Source organism: Cucurbita pepo, chromosome 12 (genome assembly GCF_057944985.1).
Source record: "Cucurbita pepo subsp. pepo isolate OVF chromosome 12, ASM5794498v1, whole genome shotgun sequence".
In the NCBI taxonomy this organism is placed as follows: Eukaryota; Viridiplantae; Streptophyta; class Magnoliopsida; order Cucurbitales; family Cucurbitaceae; genus Cucurbita; species Cucurbita pepo.
This window is the reverse complement of record NC_141809.1, coordinates 10,178,018-10,201,981: the sequence shown is the minus strand read 5'-3', so window position 1 is coordinate 10,201,981 and position 23,964 is coordinate 10,178,018. Positions and strand designations below refer to the sequence as shown.

The 23,964-nt window shown below is 32.9% G+C and overlaps 1 non-coding gene and 2 pseudogenes across 1 annotated transcript; 2 read left to right on the top strand and 1 right to left on the bottom strand.

Moving 5' to 3' along the window:
• The first annotated feature begins 870 nt into the window (after positions 1–870).
• LOC147789989 (exopolygalacturonase pseudogene) lies at positions 871–2,282 on the top strand (annotated as a pseudogene).
• A 7,074-nt stretch (positions 2,283–9,356) lies between these two features.
• LOC147789987 (exopolygalacturonase-like) lies at positions 9,357–23,673 on the top strand (annotated as a pseudogene).
• TRNAT-AGU (transfer RNA threonine (anticodon AGU)) lies at positions 14,262–14,335 on the bottom strand. The gene has a single exon. It is a non-coding gene; the product is annotated as a tRNA-Thr (tRNA).
• Positions 23,674–23,964: the final 291 nt, after the last annotated feature.

Here is a 23,964-nt window from a genome sequence, read left to right as displayed (position 1 = left end):
CTTCTAGATCATATCCTAATTTGGGGAAGATCCAACGGCTGGGATTTGAGTTTCGTGAGATATTTCTCAGATGGTCACTGTAGATGCTCTGTTTCTTATCAGAGGGCCATTTTCGTAATTATACATTCTTCCAGGGGTATTTGGGTCATTTCCCGCTTTTCGAATATTTTAATATTATATTTCTTGAAAAATCCATAATTTTTCTAAAAATCCTTTATCTCATGTTGGTCATTTTTTGTTGAGCATCTCTAAATTCTTTCTAGATAAGAAACTAAAAATCCGGGAAGGTCCTTAATAATTAGTAAAATTACCTTTTTGCCCTTTTCACTTACTTTTACTTTGAGACAAGTGATTTTGTTGCTTTATTATAGTCATACAAGTCATTTTAAGCGTATGCCTACCATAATATGCCTACGATTTTAAGCGTGTTTAGTTTCGAACAATATTATGTTTGGCGTCCTCTTGAAATTTTCTTAACAAACATGTGGGTAAAGACAAAATATGCTAAAAACAACTCAATTTGATTCCTATTTTTCAATTTGTATTAAATACATAAAAAGTTCCAAATCTAAAACCAAATATCATTGTCTCTCACTAGTTTTCAAACGATATACATAAAAAAAGAAAAGAAAGCAAAGGCTTCATGAGTACGATCAAATCGAGTTTCTTGGCCGCTACAATTTTGATGTTACTATTGTTAGCTCCTACCGTCGATGCTTAATCTAGTGCCAATGTTGTTTTTTCTTTGAAAAGATATGGTAACATAGTGTCTGGTACTGACATCATGAAGGTAAATATATAATATGAACATCAATATTATCACTAGTTGAGCTGATCAATTGTTTGCTATAAGTTTTTGTTAGTTGTGAAATGTCGGCTTTAGCAAATGCATGGAGGGATGCATGCACGTCCAATCGTTCTAGTGCAATTTTTATTCCAAGAGGGATATTTAGAGTAAAGCAAGGGAAGTTTGAAGGACCTTGTAATAGCCCAATTGACTTTCAACTTGGAGGAACATTGCAGGCACTAAAAAGTCTTCCCGGAAATAATTGGATCACTTTTGCACGTGTTGATAGATTGACATTATCAGGTGAAGGAGTTTTTGATGGCCAAGGAAAGGCAGCTTGGAAAAGGAACGATTGCCACAAATGCATAAATTGTGCCCAACTCCCGGTTGTAAGTAATATTCCTTTAGCTTTCCTTCTCAATCTCATGCATCTTGTTGTTTTTGAAAGAGCCTCTTACATGTCTTCTCTAATGTTCTGACATTTACGATTTGGTCAATGTTCTTCATTTTCTAGAGGATAATCTTTAAACAATCAGGGAAAAAGTAAATTTTTTTTGAGTTTTCAATTTTATTGGGTTCTATTCAAATTTTTAGCATCATTACCGACTCTCACAAAATATTATTTGATTATACAAAATGTTTAGAGTTTGAGGTTCAACTTCATCACCAATTCAACCGTTAAGAGAATAACATCACTTGATAGCAAGAACTTCTATATCAACGTCATCGGCTGCAACAACCTCACATTCCATAATATCAATATAATGGCACCAGAAAACAATCCCAACACTGATGGAATACACATCGGTCGATCAAATAAGATCACAATCACAAAGTCCAAAATTGCAATTGGAGATGATTGCATTTCTCTTGGAGATTGAAGCAAACTAATTGAAGTCACCAATGTGACGTGCGGACCAGGACATGGAATAAGCATCGAAAGTCTTGGAAGATACACTAACGAAGAACCTGTTGAAGGTGTCATCGTAAAGAACTGCACGTTAATTAACACCACTAATGGTGTCAGGATCAAAACGTGGCCAGCTTCTGCGGCTAGCGGCACCGCCACCAATATGCACTTTTTGGACATTATAATGGTCAATGTTAGCAACCCTATTCTAATAGACCAAGAGTATTGTCCGTGGAATCAGTGCAAGCGGTAGGTATGGATCGCATTCTCGAACCTTTGATTCATTTTTTCATTATAACTTCACAAATAAACCATTTGTTGTCTCATTTTAATTTTCAGATTCCTTAAAAAATTAAGATGAGTATAGTGAGCTTCAAGAACATTAGAGGAAGTTCTGCAACTCCGCTGGCAATCAAACTTATTTGCAGCCGTCACTTACCATGTGACGATGTAAAAGTAAGCAACATTGACCTCACTTACAATGGAATAAAAGGTCCTATTTCCTCCCCATGCACGAATGTGAAACCTATCATTTCATTAAGACAGAACCCCAAGATATGCTCCTCTCCTTATGTTGTCCCATGAATTGTTCATTGCCATAGAACTTCAAAATAATAGATAGCCTTAATTAAAAAAGTAGACTGCCTCTATCCATTTGACTCTCATTCTTTTGAGTTTCTTTTGTTGTACTTTTCGAAATAAATAAGATGGTCGAATGTTTGAAGGAGACTTTGTGTCGTGAACAACCTAATGTTTTTAGTACCTCGACCTTATATAATAAAATGGTTCCAGTCTTGTTTTTCGTTCTAGATTTGAATTTGAAATAAGACAATGTAACTGTAACAACCATTATTAAAAAAAACTAATCCATAACTCAAGGAAAGAATATTTAACCAACAAAAACATCTAACTCCTCTTTCCGTTTACCCTAAACAAATCAATTACCATTAGAAATCTTTTAGACAGAATCGATAAGTTAGATCGAATTCCTAACTATATCCGTCCCATATGGCACACATCCATCATTATCGTTAAAGAAGAATTGACATTAGAGGTGACTAATCTAGCAAGTCGTGTCCTTAAATCTATCTTTTTCGTCAATCATGTAATTTTCGTTGCAACTTTTGGATATGACTTGAAAAAATGTAGGTTTCAGATTAGAAAATTAAGTGACAAGTATTAATATGTATTTTAGGAATTTACATTTAATATTGAATTATCTACCTATTTATCCCGACCAAGTTTAGTTTTAGGAAAAATGTCGATAGTCCTAGAAAAATTAAATATCAAAAGTAGCTAAATGTTCTAGGAGTTTAATGGACAGGAACTCATCAAAATTGGCCCAAATCCGTGCTAAATAAGGCCAAAAAAAACAATAAATCACAAAAGAGAGAAAATAAAAACAAAACTTGGTCTCGATCCATGATGCTATGTTTTGTGTTTTCAAGTCTTAAGATATTTGTTGTTCGTGAGTTTAGCTGGGTCGAGTTGAGATATCTTTGAGGCCTAAGTAAGTTAATTGGATCATAAATTTATTCAACTCAAACCACCCTTATTACATAATTAAATCTTTTGATTTATATGTTTAGAATAATATCTTAAAAAAAAAAAGGGGAACTAAGCCATTTGGAAATGGCAAATGGTACCCATGCTAAGATTTGGACCACGATTTCGAATTTGGATTCAGCAACTAGCAACTGATTCCCTTGACGTTCCCCTGCATCTACCATGACATACCTACATTACCAACTTATCTTGAATTGCTTATAAGAGTGAAAACTATCCACACAAACCAACACCATTTTTTGTAGCATGCTTTTTCCTTACTCACATGCCTCCTAAGATGTAATCTCGTGCCTAAAATTTGGACCAGGATTTGGAATCCAAATTTGGCATCTGATGGCCCCCACAATTCCTTGCATCTTCAATGATATGGTCACATTAGTTACTTGTTTTAAATTGTTCCTAGGAGTGAAAACTATCTCTAAAAATCACGTTGCCTACTTTTGGTGGTTCAATCATAAGACTCAAAAGTTAAGAGTGTTTAGTTTCGAACAATATTATGTTTGGCTACCTCTTGAAATTGTCTTAACAAACATGTGGGTAAAGCAAAATATGCTAAAAACAACTCATGTTGATCCGTAAGAATAATTTTCCTTCTTAGAAACACTTCATGAGGAGTAAATAATATGGTCATATTGCAAAAGATGTCGAAAAATGCTGGAGCCATTGGGTGTCAAATTCATACTAAAAAATTTGGTTCAAATCCTGTTCATGGGACATTACACTAATTGGTTTAAGGGTTCTTGTTTTTTTTTTTTTTTTTGAGATGTAATCCTGTTCATGTCTCCTAGGATGTAATCAGTTTGGAAAAATCTCTCCTGTAATTTCATTCTCCAAAGAAAGGGGGAGAGATTGGTCTGTTATGACTCTGAGAATGTTTGCAAATAATATATTTACATATTTAATATTATTAGGATATAATACCTCATCTAAACTATATTTAAATATTATAAGATATCCTAATATATATTTAATTAATTTGAGTTGATTCAAATTTAAAATATATTTTTATTTAATGTATCATAATTTAATATTTAATGGTATCATATATAATAAATATATTTTTCTTTTTAAATATATTTAATATATTAAATATTAATTTGAAACCTTCAAATTAAATATATTTTCTCAATTTATTTAATATCTAATATATAAATATTAGTTTGACACTTCAAATTAAATTTATTTTCCCCCTTTATATTTAATATATCTAATTATTTTAAATATCAATTTGAACACTTCAAATATTCTTTCAAATAAATTGAACCTTTAAAGTTGCTATGAGCTAACAAGAAAACCTTATGGACCTACCGATTATAAGCTCCAGTGATACAAAATTAATTAATTAAACTTTTTAATTAATCAATTTCCATTCATTAACTATAGGTCACTCCACTATAGACCTAGAGTTGCACTCTTATGTACTGTAGGACAAGTTATTTCCATTGATATAATCATTACAAGCAAGTCGATCATTCACGAGTTGTTCATAATTGTAGCTGAATCAAAAGTCCGTTTTACCCCTGTAATTACATTTTTCAACTTAAGTACCACTGATTCTCTAATAAACAATTTGTTTATGATCCAATCATAAACCAAGTCCCTCTCGGGCCAGAGAGAGGGTGGGGCCCCATTGTTCAAGTCCCGAAATCAGTACTTAAGAGAACAACTCATCTAGTTTCCTCATCTGGAAAAGAGTGAATTTCATCTCATGATATTATGTTTCAAACTCCCTGATTGGTCAAGTCCCTAAAATGGTAGGCACATTGAATCGGCCTAAAGAGCCATTCTCACCCATGTAAATTAAAGAACAAGCCCTCACTGGCAGGAGTTCATAACTCACTCAGGATTAAGATCGACTCGCATATGATCATTGTGTGAAATATTAATCTTCTCAATTAACGGATTTATAAAGAGAGATTAAACATTTATTGGTCCAGTCTTATACAAACTCATTGTATAGGGTAGCCCCACTTACATGTCTCCATATGAACGATTTGAATCAAATCATTTGTAACCATTACAAAGTGGGTCGTATCAATAGTGTTACCAAGATAAGGCATCCAACTTTATCCATATACTATAGACTTTTTAAGTTATTACTTGAACACGATCCTCTTGTATGTCAACCAAATACGGTTCAAGATTACATTAATAACCTTGGATTTTCATACCATGGATAACAATTAAATTACAAATAAACTAATAAAAATTATTGTTAAAAACTAAATAATTAATTACGAGGCTTTAGGGCATAAATTCCAACAAATATGACATGTATTAAGTGACAACTATATGTACGTAGTCTAGAAAAACTGATATGAACCAAGAGACATCAATCATACAATATACTTCAATGAAGATATGAAGAGAAGGTTGTCAAAATTATCAAAAGATTTTTCAATTCATGCTACATTGAAGAAGAATGAAGTTTGATTGTTGTAAATTTTGGGTGGGTTGCAATTTAGAGTAATTTAGAGTTATTGTATGATTGATGTCTCTTGGTTCATATCATTCTATGCAACTTTATGTAGTTTAGGTTGCATGTAGAATCATTCAAGCTCGACATGATCAATCTTGCTTGTGGAGTGATTCGAATCTCAATCAAGTGTTCTTGTCTTGAGATATTTGATCAACAAGAATCATTGAAGCTAGACATGATCAATCTTGCTTGTGGAGTGATTCAAATCTCAAACAAAGTGTTCTTGGCTTGAGATATTCGATCAACAAGGTAATCCGAATCTTACTCCCCTTGTAGTTGATTCCTTGTCATATCATTTGGTATCAGAGCTTCAGGCTCAAGATCGGATATATGTTTCCTTTGCGTTTATTTTCAATTTGTTTTTATCTTTATAGTTTTTAATCGACCCAAAATAAAAAAATCCAATCTGGGCTCTACTAAAAAAATTTGAGAGGTGAGAATGAGAGCTTCATTTGTGTAAATGAGTGCAAACAGAGTGGCCTAAAATTCCTTGAGTGTATACACGTGAGAGAGTGTTGCAAGGTCGTCTATATTTCCATATCTTTTTTTTTTTTTTTTTGCAGCAAAGTTTCACAAATAGATTCGAGGACGAATCCTCTTGAAGAAGTGGAGAATGATATGAACCGAGAGACATCAATCATACAATATACTTCAATGAAGATGTGAAGAAAATGTTGTCAAAATTATCAAGCAATTCATGCCACATCGAAGAGGAATGAAGTTTGATTGTTATTTAAGACTTTTAATTTACTTTAGGTTACAATTACATAATGGTTAATTATCGCCATTAAGTATGAATGTTACAACTCTTGGAATGTCTTTAATAGTTTCATTTTGAGGCTATATAAAGCCATGTATGTTGTATTTGTAAGTAGACTTGGGAAATATAGAAAGAAGCATTTGTGCTTTTCTTTAGCCAATGGCTAAGTTTCTTTGCAATTCTATGTAGTTTAGATTGCATGTAGAATCATTCAAGCTCGACATGATCAATCTTGCTTGTGGAGCGATTCGAATCTCAAACAAGTGTTTGAGATATTTGATCAACAAGAGTTATTCAAGCTAGACATGATCGATCTTGCTTGTGGAGTGATTCGAATCTCAATCAAGTGTTCTTGCCTTAGGTTGTCAAAATTATCAAAAGATGTTTCAATTCATGCTACATTGAAGTATATTGTATTATTGATGTCTCTTGGTTCATATCAAAAACACCTCAAGTCGACAATTCCTCTGTGACTTCTAAGCTCCCGAGAACCCTATCGCCACGATCTGTAGCTTCACGGACCTGAAAAAGAAATGTAAATAAGAATGAGTATAAATATATTCAATAAGCAACATACTTATAGGCTCTTATCGCATCCATGTCAGAGTAGGGAACCACCAGCTTACTCTATAGGCTCTAGAGTTTCACAGTCTTGGTACACACACTTGAATTTTGTACCAGGTGAGGAACATGGTGAGTGTCAGCCTGCTTGTCGTCGATGGAGGAGTGAACTGGCAAACCCGTCGCACAGGCCATGAGATCGCCCAAGGTTGGGGCGTGCTACTTTTCGATACAAGCCAGCTCGAAAAGTTATTGATGATGTTAATATAACACCTGAGGAAGCAATTTGGATCTTAGGCACTCTTAGAACATCAATTATAGTAAATAACTAGCATGTTCATAAGTATTAAAACTAAAGGTGTTTGAGTACTAACCTTTTGTAGTTTAAATTCCTTTTTCCTCACGAATCGGTTTCGAACCACCACTATTGTCTTCTCCACTATTCTCCGACCTTAGAACGGGATTGTGGAATCCGGTGAGTGACTAAACTTGGGAGAGATTTAGTATATATGAAGAGAGAGTTTGTGAGAGTTTTTCTCATGGTTTTTGGAAGGGAGAAGTTCATGTACCTTGATCACTCTATTTATAGAGTTATGTTTGCATGTTGATGCAAATTTGAGATCACCAAATTTTGACACTCAATATTCCACTCAAATGTTTGAAATTATGTGGCAAGCATGCAAGTTTGAGTTCACCAAATTTTGACACTCAAAATAATACTCAAATTTGTCTTTGTGGGTTTATTTGGCAAGCATGCAAGTTTGGTTAAACCAAATTTTGACATCCCAAAATTCCACTAACTCAAACATGGATTCTTCCATGGAGTGAAGCCAACCTTCTTACTTTCTTCATTTTAATTCAACAATTAATTTCAAATTAAGTAATATTAAATGATTAATTAAACCATTTAATTAATATTTAATATTAATTCAAATCCCAATGCCAATCAATTTCGACACATATTTGATTAAAATATTTAAATCTTATTTAAATATCTCATATTCTCTCTTTTTATTTAATTCATAAATAAAACAAAAAAACGGTTAAATATATCGTATATATGTAGCGCATATTCCCTAATTTGAATTCGAACACTTCGAACCCACTCGTCACACTGTTCTGTGGTTTAGTTCGATATGAGCTAGTAGAGGGACCTAATGGACCTATAGATCATGAGCTCCAACAATCCAAGATTAACCGGTTAAATTCATTAACCTTGTTAACCAACACTCGTTAACTACTAGGACACTCCACTATAGCCTAGTAGTTGCACTCCACTCAATATAGATATATTTTTGTCCATTTGATATAACTATGATTAGTAAGTCGATCCTTCACAAGTCTTTCGTAACTAGAGCTGGGTCAATTAACCGTTTTACCCCTGAAGTCACTTCTTGTTTCTTATGTCCCACTGATCCTCTTATGAACAATTGGTTTGTGGTCCAACTAGTAAACCGAATCCCTCTCAGGCCAATGCGAGGGTGGGCCCCTTGTTTAATACCTAGAGTCAGTACCTAAGGGAACTACCTCTCTTCTATCCCTAAAAGTAGGTAGAAGCGAATTCCATCTTGCACCCCACGCCCCAGCCATTCACCTAGTGTTACCCCTGAAATGGGAGACCTATTGAGTCGGCGAACTCGAGTCACTCTCACCGATGCAATTCTAAGGATAATTTCGAATAAACAGGAGTTCATGGTTAGCTCAGGATTAAGATAGAGTTACCTAGGTCATTGAATGAAAAGAAAATCAGTCTCAACAGTAAACAACATTATAAAGTGAGAGTGATTTTCTTCATGGTCCAATCTTATTCAATACTCATTGCGTAGGACGCCTCCACTCACATGTCTCCGCATGTACAATTTAGTGATCACATTGTTATGTCATATACAAAAGTGGGCCGCATCCATAGTGTCCCCAAGATAAGGTACTCAGCCTTATTCCTGTACTTTAGATCATTTTGACTATATACTTGAACTTGATTCACTCTTATGTTTCTACATATAGTTCAAGTAATCATACTATAGCCAGAGTATTCTTAGTTTATTGGATTTAGATTAACGATAGTAAAATACAATTTATTCAATAACAATCTTTACTGAATAAACATCAATGATAACTTTATTGAAAATAGAATATGTTTTTATTTACAAACTATGAGTTTTAGGACATAAAACCCAACAACCTGCATGATCAACATCCTCCCATAGGAAATCCTCCCATAGGAAGAATCTTATGTGCAGGTTAACCTCTAACTACTTGCGTGTTCAATGTTCTACCATAGGATGGACCCACCATGCAGAATAGTCAATCTACCACTGAGTATCACAATCCTAACCAATGTAACACCTCGCTTGATGGTATCGTACAAGAGTGGAAAGGTGAGTGGAAACTAGTTGAACGCCATACCAGCTACTATCGGTTTAGAAATCTTTCTTCTACATCCCGAGGTACTAAGGTGGCCTTCTAGGTCTCAAGGGTGGTTAGGCGGTCTTGGTAGGGACTCAAGTCTCCACTCTCATAATTCCTGACTCCTTGAGTCTTTCATGGTTCAGGGTTGTAGGTTCTCACCGTCTAATCATCCCTCATGATTCCACTTTACGACAACCATGTTTATGCACTCTACGTATATATCAAATTTTGTGTCATGTGCTACAACCATGGAACCCTTCACAATCTTTCACGAACTTTTTCCGAATTCTGGTGCATAACATGTGCTATCCAACTAATCCATAGAGATTATATTCTTCTTGAGACCAGAAATATATCTAAACTTCTTTAATGTCTTAATTTCTTACTCAAGTTTGTTTGCAGACATCTCCATTCATTTCAATCATCAAGGTTTTTGTTGTCGGCAAGATACACCTTAAAAAAAATTCGGATTTGAAATTTTGAAACAATTTCTTACTTAGAGTAGAATGGAATAATGCGCCTAAATCCAAAATCCAAGATTCAATCGAGCTGTCCACAATAAGAATTATTGCAACACGTTACGTTTAGCATGTTTGGAGATTTTTTTCGGTTCTTTGATTTTCATCGTCCTTGTTTGTTTGGGCTCTTTCATTTACTTTTTCCCATTTGATCAACACTAAGAGCATTGCCTTAAGAATCTCCAATTTTCCGTTTTCAAATACTTTCGCTGAGAACTAAATCTCAAATTTAATTAAACTTCAACTTATTAGATATTTGGGAACGGACAACAACAGTATCCCACAACTGTAAAGAGGACATCAAAATCAGTTCTTTAATTTAATCTTCAAAATTAATTTCCACCGAACTCAGTTGACTTAAAAATCATATTGAATTCATTTATATGATCTACAACAGATCTACCTTCAGACATTTGTAGATTGAAAAATCTTCGAATCAAATACACCTTGTTCATACTCAACGGTTTTTCGTACCTATTTAATAGCGCCTTCAATAGAACTTACATTATCTTCTCCTTGATAATGTGAAACGCCACATTTTTGGACAGTGTCAACCAAATCAACCCTAAGGCCTGCCGATCCTTGAGCTTTCGCTGCTCTATGGTTATGATATTCGGTTTCACCCCAATAGAGATTCATGGAGATCTTTCTGGTACAGAAAATCTTCCATCTACATCTTCTAGAAACCAAAATTGGATCAATTGAACTTCTCAATTCCAATCTTTGAGCTTTCCATCTTCACATATGTTATAACCAAGATCAAATTTGAGTCATACATAATTATGCGTCTGTCATGTTTTCATTATGTTTTCAGGCATCTCCGCTACGAGAGAAGCATCAAGGTCTTGCATGGCCAACAAATCAGTAACTTTGCGCCAAACACCAAAATTATTGATTCCATCAAATTTTTCTACTTCAAGATTAAAACTCAAAATTCTCGATCCACATCCTGATTTAATATCAGATGACTCTGCCATTTGTAACAAGTAATCTGGATGATAGTAGAAAAATACAATTCTTGAAAATTGATTTTCAAGAAAATAAGCACGATTATGAGCATGTTTTGTAGTTGATGGGGTCAAAACTTTTAGAATACCCCAAATACCACAACCAGGCTTTGATACCACTTGTACAAAAATGATACAACCTTCAAAGCTCTGATACCATTTGTTATGCGCCGAAATGCTACAACCACAAAACTATGATATCAATTGTTGTACCAATAGTGGAAGCAAGATCAAATGTACTCACAACACCAACGAATGAAATTTAAACAAAAAGACAAAGATTTATGTGCTTCAGAGACAAGAAATTCCCCTACATCCACGTATAGCCACCAATCACTAATAATCAAAGTGTTTACAAGTGAATACTTCACTCTCACGCTACAAAGTCTCTTACCAAAAAGTTTCTCCAAAATGTCACTCAAAATACAATGTGACACAAACTCAATCAAATTCCGATATCCTCAATCTTCTAGACAAACCCTTTATATAGGGATAATTCATGTAGAATATGAATGTTATATATATACTAATGAGGATTAATAACCAAAATAAATAAGATAATAATTAAAATGGTTAAAGATCAAATAACCAAATTAATATTTTTATTTAACCAAAACGGCTATACATGGGATGAGAGTTAAAAACTAAATTAAATAAAAAAATTTATGACAATTTACAACAAGTTCATAATTTGCTTAATCGGTGGAGATGATTACCAATTTAACCTTAAGAGTTAACTTTTTTTTAGAACAACCGTAACGACCCTAATTTTCTTTAACCTAATTAGTGACGTCACTCATGCATACATAACGTATTAAAGGGTAAGCTCATCATAAATAACCTTATCTCCAAAAATAAACTTTCAGATAACTGAATTTAAGAATTAATCTAGACTTTCAAATAACTGAATTTAAAACAACCTTACTCTAAAAATAAACTTTCAAATAACTGAATTTAAAAATGAATCCGCTCCAAAACAACCTTATCTCCAAAAATAAACTTTCAGATAACTGAATTTAAATGAATTAGAGTTTCAAATAACTGAATTTAAAAATAAATCAATGTAACTTAAAAATGGTAAACTCCTAACAATATCCCATCTCCAACTGGTGTTCTCAGCTTCAAGCTTGGTCAACCGTACATTGTCCCCATGCCTTTACCTGAAAAAAAAATGTAGGGTCTTTACCTAAAAATGTAGGTAACAAATCTCCAACTTACATGGTGTTCTCAGCTTCAAGCTTGGTCAACCGTACATTGTCCCCATGCCTTTACCTGAAAAAAATGTAGGGTCTTTACCTAAAAATGTAGGTAACAAATCTCCAACTTACATGGTGTTCTCAGCTTCAAGCTTGGTCAACCGTACATTGTCCCCATGCCTTTACCTGAAAAAAATGTAGGGTCTTTACCTAAAAAGTGTAGGTAACACGTGCCTTGAGTATTTTATGAAATACTCAGTAAGTCACCCACTATTGGGGTTAGGAATGCAAACACATGCAACATATGAGCGGGACCTTAACTTTTCATAAACTTTTCATAGCCTTGGGCGCTTTCCTATTCTGGGTAGGGTTGGGTGTGTAGTACTCCTTCACACACGACCCATGTACGTGTACATGGACCCACCAGGCGAGCTCGTAAACATACCCCCTGGACCTGACTTGGTCGAGCACAACGTGTTACACGTAGCCGAACACCACAGAACAGAAAAGAGCTCGCATGATATCATGACAAACATAAATATCGTATTTCATTCTTTCGTAACATAAGGGGAAGAATCCCGATGCACGTGACATACATCATGAGGTCCCTTAACATATCTAACATGACATTACATAAGTAGTGCTAACATCGCATATATGTTTCTTACATTACATGGCGTCTCACATGACCCACATTACATGGCATACTACATAACATGATTGTGAGCACGTTTCATGGTTGATGGGGGTCAAAACTTTTAGAATTCCCGAAATACGACAACCACGCTTTGATACCACTTGTTGTGTGCCGAAATGCTCCACAAAACTATGATACCAATTGTTGTACCAATAGTGGAGGCAAGATCGAAAATGGCTTTAATCTTATATTATAATAAAGTTAATACAACCTTCAAAGCTCTGATACCACTTGTTGTGTGCCGAAATGCTACAACCACAAAACTATGATACCAATTGTAATAAAGTTAATTGTAGCTTTTGTTGGGGTTCAAGTTGTTACAAGAATTCAACATATAAACAGGTACCTACGACATATAACGTTCATGGTTTAAATGGACATTTGGGGAACGATCCTCTTTTGTTGACGGAAAGAAATATTCTCTATTCTATTCAATGTACTAGCTCACAATCATGGAGAATACGTACTAAAGGGCAATAATGCTCTAAACGGGTGCTCTAACCAATTGAGCTACAAGAGCTACTTGAAACAAAAAACATATCAATTCTTAAATCACCAAACGAATAAACACCCAAGCTAGTGTATCATAAACTACAAACCAAAAGACATATTTATATGAATGAGAAAAATAAGCAAAATACTAATTTGTCTTTATAATGTAAACCCAAATCAAATAAAATTGTATTACGAAATAGATATGTTATGAAACTCTTGAAATTCGATCTAATATTACTGTTGAAGAACAAGATGTTTAGATCTAAATTATCCAAGAAACCACAAAACGATAAGCAATCAATCTAAGAGAAAGTTTTTGAACCGACTACCTCAATGATTAAGATAAAGAGTAAAAAGAAAAAAAAACTCATTTATAAACTCATGATTCGAATCGCTTCACAGAATAACTCAGTCAAGACTACTTGCATAACTCTAGCACATAAATCTAAACACAAGAAATGCAAAAGAACAAGTTCATGGGTAAAGAAGCATACTATTCAACTTTCATTCTAATATCCAAAATCTTTGTACCAAACTAATAACATAAATGACTATTTATAAAATAAACCTTTAAAGTAATATATAGTCCATTGAAATGTTGTAAATGTCTTGTCCATCAATACCATAACGTCCATTAATTAATTTGAACTTAGAATTTTAATATAATATTCTAAAGTGAAAAAAATACTATAAAACATCTCTAAATTTAAACACGTACCCTACAATCTTATTATCCACCAAGAAGTTTTTGTGGCATAATTAAGACACCTTATTCGTTCATTCTAGTGAAATGGGAGAAAATAATGTGTTATCTTTCACTTAAAATAGCATTTTTGCACGAGCAAGGTCTATTAGAAACATACTAGAGGGTATTAATGCTCTTGTTGAGAGTTGAACTCAAGACCTCCCGCTTACTAAACGGGTGCTCTAACCAACTGAGCTACAAGAGCTACTTGAAACTAAAAACATACTAATTCTTGAATCGCCAAAACGAATAAACACCCAAGCAACTATGGAAGAGAACGGAAAAGACTACTACAATACACTGTACATAGAATTGTATCATAAAATACAAACCAAAGAGATATATTTATAGGAATGAGAAAAATAAGCAAAATACTAATTTGTCTTTATAATGTAAACCCAAATCAAATAAAATTGTATTACGAAATAGATATGTTATGAAACTCTTGGAATTCAATCTAATATTAAAATTGTATTATTTTGTTTTATATAAAATGACTCTTTAGGCTAAACTTTTAGAATTCAGTCTAACAACATTGAATTTATTTGTGCTCTAGACTTTATTTGTGCTCTTGTTGAGAGTTGAACTCAAGACCTCTCGCTTGCGAAACAAGTGCTCTAACCAACTAAGTTACGAGTGCAACTTGAAAAAAATACGTATCGAAGACTAAAACGACAACCAAACAAATACTCGAACACTATATCTTAGGTTTTTGATTCCATGTTAACTTTATGAAAGGAAAAAAGAAAAACGACTAGGATATACATTGTATGTAAAATTGTATTATGAAATACATACCTAAGAGACCTATTTTGTTACCCCCCGAATTTTGAGGCATCGAAAGATCGAGAGTGACTCAAATACACTATGCAATGCATGAAAATGAAAGAACAACTAACAGAAAAAACAGTTACAAAAAAATTTGTGCGAGTTTAAAACTTTACAAGCAATGTGATAAACTCGGAGCAAGAATCAAAATGTATATTTAAATATGCCTAGTTCATGTAACGAGTGAACAAGATTGGGGGAACATTGAAGAGTTCGTTCCCTTCCATTGGTATAGAGCCTATTGATTTTTATTTTGAATTAAAAGTAGTATAGTGGGTATTTGATTTCTCATATATAAGATATATGTATTATTGTTTTGTAAAATTGATTGTTTTTGGCATTAGATTTACCGATTTGTTAGACAAATGTATACGGTTAGGTTCATTGTAAATTGAAAAGTGACAGGGGCGGCCATGACGACGTTCATCCATTTGCGGTACAATTTAGAGTTTTGAAAGCCTAATTTTACTACATTTGGAATTGTTCCAAAAAATTTTTTTAAAAAAATCTACCTTAAGAATTATTCTAAAAGTAAAATATGTATATTTAGAATTGTTCGAATAGGAAAAGTTCTCTATTTGGAATTGTTCCAACCAGGAAATAATCCTAATTTTTTTTACATATGGAATAGTTCCATACGAGAAAGATCTCAAACCCTAATTTTATTACATATGGAATAGTTACATATCGGTGTTGGGTTTTATGTCCTAAAACTCATAGTTTGTAAACAAAAACATATTCTATTTTCAATAAAGTTATTATTGTTGTTTATTCAATAAAGATTGTCATTGAATAAAGTGAACTTTACTATCATTAATCTAAATCCAATAAACTAAGAACACTCTCATTGATCTAAATCCAATAAACTAAGAACACTCTGGCTATAGTATGATTACTTGAACTATATGTAGAGACATAAGAGTGGATCAAGTTCAAGTATATAGTCAAAATGATCTATAGTATAAGGATAAGGCTGAGTACTTTATTCTGGGGACACAATGGATGCGGCCCACTTTTGTATATGATATAAACAATGTGATCACTAAATTGTACATGTGGAGACATGTGAGTGGGGGCGTCCTATGCAAAGAGTATTGTATAAGATTGGACCATGAAGAAAACCACTCTCACTTTATAATGTCGTTTACTGTTGAGACTGATTTTCTTTTCATTCGATAACCTAGGTAACTCGGTTTTAATCCTGAGCTAACCATGAACTCCTGTTTATTCGGAATTATCCTTAGATTTGCATGGGTGAGAGTGGCTCTAGTTCGCCGACTCAATAGGCCTCCCATTTCAGGGGTAAGACTAGGTGAATGGTTGGGGACGTGGGGTGCAAGATGGAATTCACTCCTACCCACTTTTAGGGATAGAAGAGAGGTAGTTCCCTTAAGCACTGACTCTAGGTCTTGAACAAGGGGCCCCACCCTCTCATTGGCCTGAGAGGGATTCGGTTTACTGGTTGGACCACAAACCAATTGTTCATTAGAGGATCAGTGAGACATAAGGAACAAGAAGTAACTTTAGGGGTAAAACGGTAAATTGACCCAGCTCTAGTTACGAACAACCTGTGAAGGATCGACTTACTAATCATTGTTATATCAAATGGACAAAAATATATCTATACTGAGGGGAGTGCAACTACTAGGCTATAGTGGAGTGTCCTAGTAGTTAACGAATGTTGGTTAACTAGGTTAATGAGTTTAACAGGTTAATCTTGGATCGTTGGAGCCCATGATCTATAGGTCCATTAGGTCCCTCTGCTAGCTCATATCGGACTAAACCATAGAACAGTGTGACGAGTGAGTTCGAAGTGTTCGAATTCAAATTAGGGAATATGCGCTACATATATACGATATATTTAACCGCATTTTTGTTTTATTTACGAATTGAACAAAAAGAGAGAATATGAGATATTTAAATAAGATTTAAATATTTTAATCAATTATGTGTCGGAATTGATTGGGATTGGCATTTGAATTAATATTAAATATTAATTAAATAGTTTAAATGTTACTTTAATTTGAAATTAATTATTCAAATTAATTGTTAAATTAAAATGAAGAAAGTCAAAATGTTGACTTCATTTAATGGAAAAATTCATGTTAGTGGAATTTTGAGGTGTCAAAATTTGGTTTAACCAGACTTGCATGCTTGCCAAATAAACCCCACACGTTTGAGTCGAATTTTGAGTGTCAAAATTTGGTTAACTCAAACATGCATACTTGCCACATAATCCCAAACATTTGAGTGGAATTTTGAGTGTCAAAATTTGGTGATCTCAAATTTGCATGAACATGCAAACATGACTCTTTAAATAGAGTGATCATGGTACATGGAAGATCTTCTTCTTCTAGGTGAAAAACCTTGAGAAAAAACCTCTCACAAACACTCTCTTCATATATAAAAAATCCCTCCCAAGTTTAGTCACTCACCGGATTCCACAATCCCGTTCTAAGGCCGTAGGATAGTGGAGAAGACACTAGTGGTGGTTCGAAACCGGTTCGTGAGGAAAAAGGAATTTGAACTACAAAAGGTTAGTATTCAAACTCATTAAGTTTTAATACTTATGAACATGCTAGTTATTTACTATAATTGATGTTCTAAGTGCCTAAGATCCAAATTCCTTCCGCATGTGTTATATTAACACCATCAATCGGAAAAATCTCAAATCCTAATTTTATTAGATTTGGAATTGGTTACCATAGGAAAGATCTTAAAATCTAGTTTTATTATATTTGGAATTGTTCCAAACATAAAAGATCTTGAAAATCAAGATATGTCTTCCATCTAAATTATTGTAATTTAATTCATTTTCAATTTCTAGGATATGCCTACATGCCTGATCAATTTTGATTTTTATTTTTTAAATGTAATTATGCATATATTCTATGTTTTAAATTGATTGATTAAATGCATCTGGTATGTCATTTAGTTTAAAATCCTATTATAGGTTAAGCATAATCATTCATTTTAATTGTTTTTTTAAATATAAATGTTATATTTGAAATTTTTTTATTAGGTTGTTTTCTTATAGAAATAAGATGATTTCTTAATTAGGATGTATTTTCCCTATGCATTTGAATATAATTGTTATGCTTGGAAATTAAATTAGGATATTTATTTCTTAAATTGAATGCATGATATTTACCTAATACCATTATGGTTTGTTCTAATATAATTAGAATTTGAGTAATCTATTAAATTATTTTTTAAAGGGTTTAAAATGTTAGATTTTTAAGATTATTCCGGAAGGGAATTAGTTTTCAATAGGATCCTAAAGACAATTTAATTCATTCATTAATCTTGTAATTAATAGTTAATTAAAGAGGAATGAATTTTAAATAAAAAATTGACTACAAGGGAACTCTGTCTAAGGAAGGTTCTGACTAGGCTGAGGTATTTAAGCTGACAGAAATGGAACACCTATACCTCGGAACCGACTTGGGAGTTGAATTAGTCAAATTTTATTTAATTTCATTAAGCAAGCTCACGATGTGATTAGTTTTTTTTAATAGTTTAAAAATTTGGCAATTCACATTAAAAGCAATCCAACCAACATAAGGGTAATGAAAGGGTAGATTGAAAACTTAGATAAATGAGATTAGTCTAATTTTTCTGAGTAATAGAAAACCCTATTTCAAAATACTTAGGTGGAGAAGGACATCTGTCAATATAAAGATATTAAGGACACATGTCAGGATATCCTACGTTCTCTATTATTAATTCACACCGTGAGATTCATGCGGGACCTCGTGGCAGCTTTTGGACCATCCCCCCACGGAAGGTGTTTGCATGAGTGAATATCAAGGTGAATCTTGAGAAAGTATTTATAGTAAATGAGAGAAGGAAATGTGTCAACATATCCTATGGTCTCCATCATTGGTTCATAACGTGAGACCCATGCGGGGCCTCATGGCGGCTTTTGGACCGTCCCCATGCGGAAGGTGTTTGCATGGGTCAATATCAGGGTGAACTCTTGAGAAGGATAAGATAGTAATTATATTTCCAATACTTGACCTACCCTACGGTGGCACTTGTTGGTATAAAATTACAAGATCTAAAATGATGGGTTACATTTACGAATAGATCATTAAGGTTGTTAATGATGTTCTTGACCGAACTAATGGTAATTAAATATTATAGGAATAAGAGTTATTCTGATATAATGTTTGGTTGAGATTGTCTCAGTTTAGTGAAGGAACACTTGACCTACCCTACGGCTGCACTTGTTCTAAATCACTAAAGTACCATAGCATTAGAAATTGTTTATAGGGTTCATTTTATAAAATTGTTTGTTCTCATGCTCAAATTGAATGGATAGTTGATTGTTTGTAATTAAATAATATTTTATATATTTCAAATATAATGTTCAACATCTCCATTGTTTAATTTTCACTACTGATAAGTCATATTGAGAAAATTTTAATACTTGAAAAAATAATATTAGCACTATGATGGAAGTGTATGATTTTTTTTTTCTTTTGTCTTTATTTTGCAATGTTCTCAAGACCTATTGTCAATGTGAATCGAATTATTCGAAGAGCACATGATTGATGAATCAAAGGTGATGAGAAAGCTTTGTTCATATCTTCTAGTTGATAGGTTGGATGTCATGACTAAAAGATAAGAAAATGACAAAAACATATGAGATGTTTAAGTCCATAGAAGCTAAATTTAGATAATTATTTAAATGATCTCCAAATTAAGTATTATAAAATTTAAGAAAAATTTTATGACCAAAGCTATTGATAGGAAATAGTTCCTAGCTTATAGTGAAAGAAATTTTCCAAATTACTCTGTGGAAAAAAAACTAAATGATTTACTAGATTTTTTGTGGAGACTAGATGACACCCCTTATAGCTGATATAAGATCTACTACCAAGATTTGTTTTTCATTACACTTGATATGTAATTCTTGAAAAATACTTGATGATGTAGATGTCAGAATTTAGTGCAAACTAGTTTGAATTAGTTATGGAATATATGTAATCATTTAATATTTGAAGAATATATTAGTTAGGGAATATATATTAAATATTTTAAATTTGAATAGTAGTATATTTTATTTTATTCATTAAATGTAGTTAGTTTATATTTTTCTTCTTGGTGGTAGGTATTAGGGTTTAGGGTTTAAGGTTTAGTTGATAGTACGAGAAGGACATCTGTCAATAGTATGAGAACATTGTGTACTAAAATTAGTTGATAGAAGGTGGAATTTATTTCCAACTCTCAACATAATACAATTTTGTAAAATTGTGATGTAAGAGGAGAAAACAATACTATATTAGATATAGTCACGTATTAAAAAAAAATTATACACTATTATTGAACTCTTGTTACGATATGCAACCGAGATTGCATAGTGAACATGATTGCCTTCAAAATTGTCTATGAGACAATTTTTGGAATTATGGAAATGTAGTAAACTTAGTGTACAACACTTCAATAATTGTAATCAAGCATATATGCTAAGACAAATATGTTCAAAATTATGCCTAAGTGTAGGCTACTCCTAAAGAGAAACAAAATAGTATTTTATTTAATTCTAAATAGAAAAACATATTGGTATGACAAATGTAATTTTCTAAAGAAGTTCATAGAAGGACATACACTTATAATAAGGTGAGATATGTTAGACGAACACGACTCTCCAAAATGGTATGATATTGTCCACTTTGAACATAAGCTCTCATGGCTTTGCTTTGGGCTTCCCCAAAAGGCCTCATAGCAATGGAGTTAGTATTCCTCACTTACAAACCCATGATCATTCCCTAAATTAGTCGATGTGGCACTTCCATCATAGTCCCATCATCCAACAAGATAGTGTTAATTAAATAGTTCCAAGTTGTTAACAATTTAATTTCGCTTGAGAGTCAAGTGGATCCTAGTCATTAATTCGATAAGTCTCATCGTAGTGGGGGAATTATGAGATGATTCAATCCTACTAAAATTCAAATTGTCATGTTAGATGACCAATTTAAGGACTTATTACCCTCAAAATAGTTATGAGGGATGATGACGAAGGATAAATATTTTAAAGTCATAAAATCCAGAGATTTGTAGATATTCTTGATGAGGTTAAACTCATACGATATGAATTGACCTACAAAAGGAAAATTATGTATAGATAAGAAGATATAGATCTCCAAAACAGACTCATGACAAAGAGTTGAACTTAATGGGAGAAAGTAGCTAGAAGTAGACTTTCTCTCCTATTGTAATTCTAGAGTCTATTATTATTCTCTAATTCATTTTTGTATATATAAGATATGTTAAATAAATATTTAGAATTCTTTTTGTGAAAAGAAATCTAAGAGGATACATCTGCACATATTATTATATAGATTTATTATTAAAATTCAAAAGCAAAATATTTGCTAAAGGAGTAAAAGTTGATTTCTGAAATGAATTTAATCTATAATAGAAGTTTGATAACCTATAACTTTAAATAAATTGTAATGAGCTTGTGAAAACAAGAAAATTACTAATTGATGAGTGGATTTTTTCAATTTTTTTTAGGCTGGAGACATATTACTCCTTATGAATTGATGTGATCTTTCACTCTACCATAAATAGATTTGGAATAATTTTGTATCTCCTAAAAATAGAAATTTAAGGATAAATGTCAATATTGACTCATATATTATATTGACAAAATTGTCAAATATTTGATGCAAGACTTCAAAGAATGATAATATCATTGAAATATGAAGTCAGAGGAATAGTATCCTAAGTAACCTCAAATGTTGAGAGTATGATTAATTATTTTTCCTGAGTGGGAGATAATTAATGCATAGATGAGAATTAACCTTAAATATATAGTTAATTAAATTATATTAGTTAAACTAATGTATGACCTGAAAAATTAAAGTTTTCTCAAAGTATCCATGGATAATGAGAATTTTTTTATTGTGTATGGAGTTAAAGATTTGAGCTTTAAGTGATACACTAGTTACATAAATTTAGAAAATTTAGGTTAAGATCAATTTTACCTTAGATTGTGAAGTATGGTATACGGAACATTTTTTACTTTTAAAGCAACAAAATGACTGGTATGACTATAATAATTTCTTAAACATTTGGAAGGTGTTTCACATGTGATTTAGTTTGTCACTCTCATTGTGATGATAGTGATACAAAGACTAATATTATAAAAATTATAAAAGATCAATCTATAAAGAATGATATTGAGAGAGAAAGCATCATTGTTCTAGTGCAATTTTTATTCCGAAAGGGAAATGCATGGAAGGATGCATGCACGTCCAATCGTTCTAGTGCAATTTTTATTCCGAAAGGGATATTTAAAGTAAAGCAAGGGAAGTTTGAAGGACCTTGTCATAGCCCAATTGACTTTCAACTTGGAGGAACATTGCAGACACAAAAAAGTCTTCAGGGAGATAATTGGATCACTTTTGCACGTGTTGATAAATTGGATCACTTTTGCACGTGTTGATAAATTGACATTATCAGGTGAAGGAGTTTTTGATGGCCAAGGAAAGGCAGCTTGGAAAAGGAATGATTGCCACAAAGCATAAATTGTGCCCAAACTCCCTGTTGTAAGTAATATGCCTTTAGCTTTCCTTCTCAATCTCATGCATCTTGTTGTTTTTGAAAGGGCCTCTTACATGTCTTCTCTAATGTTCTGACATTTACGATTTGGTAAATGTTCTTCATTTTCTAGAGGATAATCTTTAAACAATCAAGTAAAGAAGTGAATTTTTTTTGAGTTTTCAATTTTATTGGGTTCTGTTCAAATTTTTAGCTTCATTACCGACTCTCACAAAATATTATTTGATTATACAAAATGTTTAGAGTTTGAGGTTCAACTTCATCACCAATTCAACCGTTAAGAGAATAACATCACTTGATAGCAAGAACTTCCATATCAACGTCCTCAGCTGCAACAACCTCACATTCCATAATATCAATATAATGGCACCAGAAAACAGTCCAAACTCTGATGGAATACACATCGGTCCATCCAATAAGATCACAATCACAAAGTCCAAAATTGCAACTGGAGATGATTGCATTTCTCTTGGAGATGGAAGCAAACTAATTGAAGTCACCAACGTGACGTGCAGACCAGGACATGGAATAAGCATCGGAAGTCTTGGAAGATACACTAACGAAGAACTTGTTGAAGGTGTCATCGTAAAGAACTGCACGTTAATTAACACCACTAATGGTGTTAGGATCAAAACGTGGCCAGCTTCTGCTGCTAGCAGCACCGCCATCAATATGCCCTTTTTGGACATTATAATGGTCAATGTTAGCAACCCTATTCTAATAGACCAAGAGTATTGTCCGTGGAATCAGTGCAATCGGCAGGTATGGATCGCATTCTCGAACCTTTCATTCATTTTTTTCATTATAACTTAAGAAATAAACCATTTGTTGTCTCATTTTAATTTTTAGATTCCTTCAAAAATTAAGATTAGTATAGTGAGCTTCAAGAACATTAGAGGAAGTTCTGCAACTGTGCTGGCAATCAAACTTATTTGCAGCCGTCACTTACCATGTGACGATGTAAAAGTAAGCAACATTGACCTCACTTACAATGGAATAAAAGGTCCTATTTCCTCCCAATGCACGAATGTGAAACCTATCATTTCAGGAAGACCGAACCCCAAGATATGCTCCTCTCCTTATGTTGTCCAATGGATTGTTCATTGCCATAGAACTTCAAATATAATAGACAACCTTAATTAAAAAAGAAGACCGCCTCTATCCATTTGACTCTCATTCTTTTGAGTTTCTTTTGTTGTACTTTTCGAAATAAATAAAATGGTCGACTGTTTGAAGGAGACTTTGTGTCGTGAACAACCTAATGTTTTTATTACCACCACCTTATATAATAAAATTGTTCCAAGTCTTGTTTTTTTCCTTCTAGTTTTGAATTCTAAATAAGACCATTGTAACAACCATTATTAAAAAAAAAAAAAAAACTAATCCATTACTCAAGAAAAGAATCTTTAACCAACAAAAATATCTAACTCCTCT